This window comes from Urocitellus parryii, chromosome 5, assembly GCF_045843805.1.
Source record: "Urocitellus parryii isolate mUroPar1 chromosome 5, mUroPar1.hap1, whole genome shotgun sequence".
NCBI classification, from domain to species: domain Eukaryota; kingdom Metazoa; phylum Chordata; class Mammalia; order Rodentia; family Sciuridae; genus Urocitellus; species Urocitellus parryii.
In genome coordinates this window covers 52,577,464-52,586,569 of record NC_135535.1, presented here as the reverse complement: position 1 = coordinate 52,586,569, position 9,106 = coordinate 52,577,464, and the positions used below count along the sequence as shown (strand labels likewise).

Below are 9,106 nucleotides of genomic sequence, written 5' to 3'. Positions count from 1 at the left end.
TCAACCATGGTCCGTCCACCAAAAATTCAAATACGGGTCGATCAACTCAAATCACTTAATGACTTTCAAAAGTTATTAGGAGACATAAATTGGATAAGGCCTTATCAGGGTATACCAACAAGAGAGTTGGGACCTTTATTTGATATCCTAAAAGGTCCATCAGATCCAAATTCACCCAGAATATTAATGCCTGAAGCAAGAAAGGCATTAAAAATCATTGAAACATATACGGAAAATATGCATTTGGATAGAATTGATATAAGTTTGCCTTTATTATTTATTGTACTACCAACAAAAAATATTCCTACAGGATTATTTTGGCAAGAAGGTCCATTATTATGGATACATTTATCTTATTCTCCTAACACTATTCTTACTAGGTATCCTGAGGCTGTAGGACAATTAATACTCAAAGGAATAAAAGCAGCAATGGGGGTGTTTGGAATTTCTCCCAATAAAATTATTACTCCATATACTATGAATCAAATTGATGAGTTAGCTAATGAGTTAAATACTTGGGCAATAATCATGTGCAAATCTAATGTTTCATTTGATAACCACTTACTATCTAATCCTTTATTATCTTTTTGGTCATTGCATCCTGTAATTTTTCCAAAAATGACAAGAGAAACACCTATTATGAATGCTCCAAATATATTCACTGATGGGTCAAATAATGGTACAGCAGCAACAGTTACACCTGATCAAACTTTTACCTTTTTAGTACCCAAACAATCAGCTCAAAAGGTAGAGCTTAATGCAGTATTACAAGCTTTTGTGATGTTTAAAGATTCTGTATTTAATTTATTTTCCGATAGTCAGTATATAGTTAATGCTATAGTATCCCTTGAAGATGCTGGTAGGATTTCCCCTTCCTCTACTGTTTTCTCTTTGCTTTCCACTATACAAAGTCTAATCTGGGACAGAAAAGATCCATTCTTTATAGGACATATCAGGGCACATACAGGATTGCCTGGAGCCCTTAGTTTGGGCAATGATTTAGCAGATAAAACTACACATGACATACATATTTTCTCTACACTAGAAGAAGCTCTAAATTTTCGTAAAAAGTTCCATGTCCATGCTAATACTTTACAAAAGCATTTTAAAATAACTAAGGAACAAGCTAGACAAATAATAAAACAATGCCAAAATTGTGTGACCTTTTTACCACAAGTTAATCTTGGAGTCAATCCTAGAGGATTGATACCTAACTATATTTGGCAGATGGATGTCACACACTTGCCAGAATTTAGAAAATTAAAATATTTGCATGTTACAGTTGATACTTCTTCTGGATTTTTGATGGGCTCCCTTCATGCTGGAGAAAAAACTAAAGATGTTATTGCTCATTGCTTACAAAATTTTGCCACTGTGGGCATTCCAAAACAGTTAAAAACAGATAATGCCCCTGGTTATACTTCTACCTCTTTTAAACAATTTTGCTCAACATTTGGCATTACTCATATAACAGGAATCCCATACAATCCACAGGGACAAGGCATAGTTGAAAGAGCTCATCAAACTATTAAAATGTACTTATTAAAGCAAAAAGAAGGAATTGGGAAGGGGTATATATTCCCCCAAAGATAAACGTTAAATAACCCTTTTTACTCTAAACTTTTTAAATTTGGATTCATCAGGGCTTAGTGCTGCAGAAAGGCATATGTGTCCAAAAAATGTACATAAGCCCAAGGCACTTTGGAAGAATATTCTAACAGGACAATGGAAAGGTCCTGACCCAGTAATTGTCTGGAGTCGGGGGGTCTGTTTGTGTGTTTCCACAGGGAGAACAGCAGCCGATTTGGATTCCAGAGAGATTAACTAAAGTGATTTCTACAGACCAAAAAGAAGACGATTTGGCTCAAATCCATAACAACTGATATCCAAAACTCCAGTTTGGCTATTCTTACATCTGTGACAGAACCAGGATGCTTTTTTCAATATCTATTTTATTATTGCCCTTTCCCATATCATGAAGTTCTATTTTGTTTTTTGAGCTCATACAGACCTAGGTTAATGTTTTGCTGATCAGTTCTATTTTTTTGACTATAGAGTTTTTAAACACTGCAATGGAGATTTCACCTGTAAAAAGTTATAAGGCCTTTACTATTATGTGTTGTATGTATTATATTATGTGTGCACACTTGTGTTTTGTGTTTTATGTTTGAATGTACGTATGTCCATATATCATATATGATAAGCGCTCATGAAAAAATGGATCCAAATATTTTTTTTCACGTGATTTAAATGGTTTAATTTAAATTGGGTAAACAGCTGTTGAGGATTGTTTTAATATATGAACAAAAAAGGAGGTGAACAGATCTGTTTGTTTACTTTCACCTTTCCTTTTCATTATATTTAATAATTCTGTTGAAGATAAGGTACATTGTTAAGAAAATTGTTTTCTAAAAAAAAAAAAAGAAAAGAAAATTGTTTTCTTTTAGTGCCTTCTGGAATGTTATATAATTTTTTCTTTAGCCATTATTGCCAGAATTCCTATCTTCATCCCAGTGCCAGTGAAGACAAAAATAAAACCAATCTAAAGCTTCTGCAATAGCCATCACTGAACTGATTGCAAAACTTGCCTGGACTATGTATCACTTGTATGCATTGTGAACTATCTGTTGGTGCAGCGATTTGTGGTAGTGTTGGGGTATTTTTTCTGATGATGTCATCAGTGGTACAATTTTTCCAAAAGGAAACGTCAATTGGCTTGGTGTATCTTCCTCCCTTCTGCTTGTCATGGTCGTTCAGCTAAAATTTAGAGACCAATAGAGGTGAGGCAAAGAACCTCACCCCCCCACTGATACAAAGACCTATCCACAGGTGTGGCTGTACTGGACCGGTAGTCAGTGACGGGTAAGATCCAATTGCAATGGTACCAACCTAAGACAGGAGGCTGACACCTTGAGGTCAGCTCATCCAAAAACAGGTAAGGACCATATGTACTATTAGACAACCTAAGGCAGGCACAGTCCCTAAACCACATGCTTGTTGTTTAAACAGAGAGGGGGAGATGTTGAGAGCCACAGCCAAAGGGGCCCCAGCAAACTTCCAGCTGCCAGCAAACTTCCAGCTGCCAGCTGATGATTGGCTCACAGCGGCCCCAGCAACTTCTAGCTGCCAACTGATTGGCTCCTCTGCGGTGATACTCATTGGGCTGTTTCCCCACCCTTTCAGACCATGGAGCTGCTTATTGGGGGACTTTTTTTGGTTCTGCCCACGTGACCCAGCCAATCGGCCTCAAGAGCAGGAGGAGTGGGGGAGGTTGAGAGGCTTGTGGGAAGCCCGTGGTGGCAGTTGGGCTCTGAATGTTTTTCCTGAGGAGCAGTTTTATTTGGCGTGTGTGGTTCTAAAAATAAAGTTCGTTTCTTTTGACAAGTGGCTCCTTATTTTTCTAAGAATTATTTATTAATGTGGTTGGTCATCTTGGATTACTTACTGGTATTAAACCCCAAGCCACTTTATTCCAATTCAGGACTATTTTTATTAATCTATAAGCTTAAATTGAAACTTCGCAGGGAATATTTCACAGACCTGTCTCTAGCTGTAATACACATGGTTATTGCCATGTACTTCCCATTACAGCAAAGGACAGTAATAAATAATTACAATTATCATGTGCTTTTATCTTTATTTTCTTTCATCATGCAGGTTGGTTTCAATGTACTCTACCTAAGATTAAAATGCAGAAACTCCATGTTCTTTGGTGGTGACAAACCTAATCTGTAAATAACACATCAAGTATCTAATAAACTAAAATCACAGCCATTAAGCATTTCCAAGTTTGGAGAATTTTGAAAGGAACTAGTGGTCTTTTGGTCTTTTCCTGTATATATGGAAGCAAAGGTTCTCTGAAGAAGCTGCATCTATATTAACCACCCTCTAGAGTGACCTTTGCTGAGTGACCTCTGTGGAGAGATGCAATATTTCAGGTCACAAGCAAAAAATATCTTGGGCTATCTTAAGCCCTTAAGAAAATGGTCATTCGGCTGGGTCTCTTGGTCTCGCTTCTGCAAATAGGACGCTCCGCAGACTCGGTGCTGGTCGGCTTCCTCCCTTGCATCCCTCCAACAGCTGCGGTGAAAATGGCCTCAGGAGTGCAAGTGGCTGATGAAGTATGTCGCATTTTTTATGACATGAAAGTTCGGAAGTGCTCCACGCCAGAAGAAATCAAGAAAAGAAAGAAGGCTGTCATTTTTTGTCTCAGTGCAGACAAAAAATGCATCATTGTTGAAGAAGGCAAAGAGATCTTGGTTGGAGATGTTGGTGTTACTATAACCGATCCTTTCAAGCATTTTGTGGGAATGCTTCCTGAAAAAGATTGTCGTTATGCTTTGTATGATGCAAGCTTTGAAACCAAGGAATCCAGAAAAGAAGAATTGATGTGTTTTTGTTTTTTTTTGTGGGCACCAGAATTAGCACCTCTGAAAAGTTAAATGATCTATGCGAGCTCCAAGGATGCAATCAAAAAGAAATTCCAAGGCATAAAACATGAATGTCAAGCAAATGGGCCAGAAGACCTCAATCGGGCTTGTATTGCTGAAAAGCTAGGTGGATCCTTAATTGTAGCTTTTGAAGGATGCCCTGTGTAGATGATCATTCAGTGCCACAAATTGAAAGCTTCCATGTTCAATGTTATCCTCTTGTTATATAAGGAAAGTGAATATATTTAGGCCAGGGTCTCACTGAGGGGGAGCTGTTTTGTCATCTTTTAGAGTGAACAAAATATTCTATAAACATGTGCAAACACAGCCCTAAATAAATTTAGAATCTAAAAGGCTTATTGGTATGAAATTAAATTTTTATTGGCCAAATGCCTGTTTTGATGAGTTGACTTTTAAAAATTTTCATAAGCTCAAGAATTTTAATGATGCATTTCACAAAACAGTACGAAGCCATGTGAAGAGAATTATTGTATGTTTGTTAACCTTAGCAGTTACTTTGGGGATTTTTGGTTAGAGAATTGGTGATAATCTGATTATCATTTTGGCCCCAAATTATTTTTAATTCTCTATTCTTCCTTGACTTAAACAGAATAATGGGATATAATTTTTGCTATAACATGTAATAACACTAATACACTAATTAACAGTAAGACTAAGGCAGTCTTTTAATTCTACTTAGTGTGTAATGGAGACTATTAAATTGTCCACTTGTAATTCACTCAGATCTTGCAAAGTACTGTTTCAATCACATCATTGAAAAAGAGGAAGCAGCCCTTCCTTGTACCTGAGGTGAACTTGCAGCCCACTAGTTGGGATACTGTTTTAAGAGTGACCTTGCATCTTGGAAATCATGGTATGTCTTCTGGAGAAGGTGCATTGTCTCCTAACAACTAATTATAATGCAAATTAGGGCTCCACTGTAATCTGCTTTGTTCATGAAAATGATAAAACAGTATATTGATAAGCTAGGACACCTGCAGTATCTGTTTCCTTCAGAGCTTTGCTGCATCTGATTCAATAAGATGTAGAAGAACACTGAATATGTTTCCTCTGGAACCTGGGAGAACCAAATTTCCTAGAGCAGTTTGTTGACTGTGTGGAGTGGGTTGCAGGTACCATGGATGAAACTCATAGGGAGCCACCACCCAATGACACTTGGAAGTGATTGTCATTAACATCACAGGCATGACACTTTGAAAAATGTAGAGATGCACAGTTGAACTTAGAAGTAGTAGTTACTGGCTTATGTAATAAAGGAAGCCTTTTTAACTTAAAAAAAGGAAAATGGTCATTCACCTTTAACCTTTTAATCCATCAAAAGATGAGTCAATAAAGAAAATGTGGTATATGTATACAATATTCTGCCTTAAAATTTAGGGGAATCCTGCAATCTGCAACCATATGGATTATGTTGAAGATATCATGCCAAACAAAACCAGCCAATTACAGAAGAATGCATGTTCCAATTTACATGAGGTACTAAAATAATCAAACACATAGAATCAGTAGAATGGTGGTTGTCAGGGACTATGGAAGGGAGGAAGAAGTGGGATCTGACTTTCTCATAACTCTTAAGTAAACCTCTTGGAACATACTAAGTTTAGGCTCTAGGTTCCACCAACCTTGAAGCTAACAATGCTTCTGATACCTATAAGAAAGATTTCCCCACTTTTCCATAGCCCACTTACATAGTTTCCCCATGAAGTATTTGTTGAATGTATTAATTTATGACTTTCTTTGTTCTTTGATTATAAAAGTTCATATAAACTCTTCTATGGTGAAATACTTCAATTCAGGGAAACTTGAATCCATGTTCCTGGGCCATGGTCAGTTACACTTGGCTCAAAATAAGTTTTCATTTCTCTTAAAGCAGAATTGTTATTTTGCCTCAGTGATTAAAAAGTGGGAAATTTTTACAATATTTTGACATTTCCCATGATCACTATAGTGTCCTTTCTCATAACCCTATGTAGTGTACATATAATTATAAGACTTTCCCATCCAGCAACCTGAAACCCATTTGCCTTATCCTGAGTCAGAGAAATATAAAAAGGATAACAATCCAGAACTGTATGTATAGCAGGCACAACCTCCCTGTGGAATAATTGGTATTGCCATGTCCATAAAAAGAACTTTCCAAGAATTGGGGTCCATAAAAGTCCAAGAAAGAACCAGTTGTCTGCTTCCCACATACCTCAAATCCCTAAGCATCTTTGTGGGTATATGACTGTGGTTTAAGAAACTCACTAAATTATTGTGTATAAATGCCTTCAAGTTTTAGACCACTATTATACATCTCTGACTGGAGATGAACTGATCAATATTAAGGGAAGACTTCTTAAAGAGTGTTGTGTGCTAATATGTACATAAAAGTGGGGTTTTGTGAATAATTTTAAACAAATAAGTTCAAGTTAATTGGGCCTTTTTACAATGGAAGTTCTCAAGGTCTTTAAAATACAAGTTGAATTATGAAAGTTTTGGACAGAAATAGAATTTATATCAATTGACACAGGATCCTTTTTTAAAGTAGTCACGCCAAGCAGTCTTTCAGGCACATTAACTATTGAGATAGAACCCATGATCTCCACATTAGAAAGATTCCTATATTTCCACCCCAAAATAACAGTTCTAATTCACAACCATGAATTCACTTAGAGAAACACACAAATGTCATTACATATTAGTTGGATTCATTAATAGGTTTCATCTCCGAGTTTTGGTCTCAACCCTGCTACTTGCTAGCTACGTATGTATTTTGTAAGTCACTCAATTTCTCTGAGTCTCCATTTATTTCAATACAAAGTAAAGAAGATGATAATTTCTCTTGAAATTTGTGCAAAGACTAATTAGAATAATTAATGTAAAAGACTTTTAAACTAAAAAAGAATTTTATCTACACATATGCATAAAGCAAATCTATCTTGATTAGATGTATTAGATGAAGTTGTATTAGATAAAACAATTTTATTTCATTAATAATCAATGAAATTAACAAGGAACAATAATGGTAGATACATTTTAAAATCTGAAAAAAAAATCATTATTTCTCCACTATACCCCAGTAATGTATGAATAATTATATTAGTTCCATTGTATTAATTTCTGTGTTCTATTAATCATTGCATTAGTTCTGTTGTATTAACTGCTAGTACAAAATTCAATATGACAAGATAGAAATGTCTTTCATGTATGTATCTGAACATTAGCAACTGAGGAATAACAGAGTGTTAAAGCCTAAGACTCCTGCTTTTTGGTTGTTCTGCCAGTACCTGAGGTTTATCTTCACTCATGAGGACCCTGAAAGAAAGGAGAAGAAAAAGACAGTTTCACATATTACTCCTGCTCGAATCATATTGGCAAAATTTAGAGAGCCATAGGTAGCTTCAAAGGAAGCTAATAATTATGATAATGCGTCCAGATGAAATATGAAGGTTTTCCTACAAAAGGAAAAGGGAATGAATAGATGATGAAGGAGCATGGCCATTCTCTGCTAAAATCATTTCATCTAATTAAAATTAATATTGAGATCCTAAAGTTTGTCATTATTTGTGCTAGATTTCAATTTCAGTAAGCATTTCTCAAATTATTGTTTTGGGCATGACTTTTGCCCTCTTTTGAAAATACATCAATTAAATTTCCTTGGTACCATAAATTGAAGAGGTCTCCACATCATGAATTTTTCTATTAATTGAAAAATTATATTGCTAATAATCATCTCTTTGATTCTAAGCTAACTTTGATTTAAAAAAAAAACATGAGTGACTCAATTCAATCAACATAACCATCCCAGCATAAGGTAACAATTGAGTAGCTAGTGATTGGATAAAGATCTTTCTCAAGGACCCTTGCAATTGCTATTGTTTTATTCCTCATCAGTTCTAGTTCAATAGTAGTAAGGCTATCCTTTAAAAATCAAGAAGTGTTATTCATTTTCATAAATTTTCCATAATGAATGTATTCATCGTACTTATTTAAAAGCAAATATGAGAGGAGCTGGGGTTGTGGCTCAGCGGTAGAGTGCTTGCCTGGCGCCTGAGAGGCCCTCAGCACCACATAAAAATAAATAAATAAAAATAAAGGCATTGTGTACAACTAAAAGAAATAAATATTTAAAAAAATAAAAGCAAATATGAGAGCCAGGTGCAGGGGTATGCTCCTGTACTCACAAACTACTTGAGAGACTGAGGTAAGAGTATCACTTCAGCCCAGGAGTTTGTGATCAGTAACAGCAATTAGAAATTAGGGCTCATCAAATTTCAAATTTTTGTCCAAGATCACACAGTAAACAGAAGAACCAATATTTGCAGCATACTTGTCTCATTTCAAAGCCAATGATTACAAAACAACCAGTCAGATTGTCCTCAAATGGGCACTATTGAATGAACAGGACTAAAAATGTTCTAAATCTATGCAGTCCAAAATGGCAATTAATAACCACCTGTGGCCACTGAGCTCTTGACAAGATAGCTAGTAAAACTGAGAAACTGAATTTCTAAGTTTATTTAATTTCAATTAATGCAAATAGCCATGTATAGCTACTAGTTATTATATTGAAAAGCACAGTGCTACATAAACAATCTTTATATCAATGCTTAATGCTATGTATCACATGGGACATTTTTAGGTTGGAAAATTGCTGACAAAAATAGGGAACT

General features: G+C 35.6%; 1 pseudogene; it reads left to right on the top strand.

The window, feature by feature from the left end:
• Positions 1-4,007: 4,007 nt before the first annotated feature.
• On the top strand, positions 4,008-4,849 carry LOC113185750 (destrin pseudogene; annotated as a pseudogene).
• Positions 4,850-9,106: the final 4,257 nt, after the last annotated feature.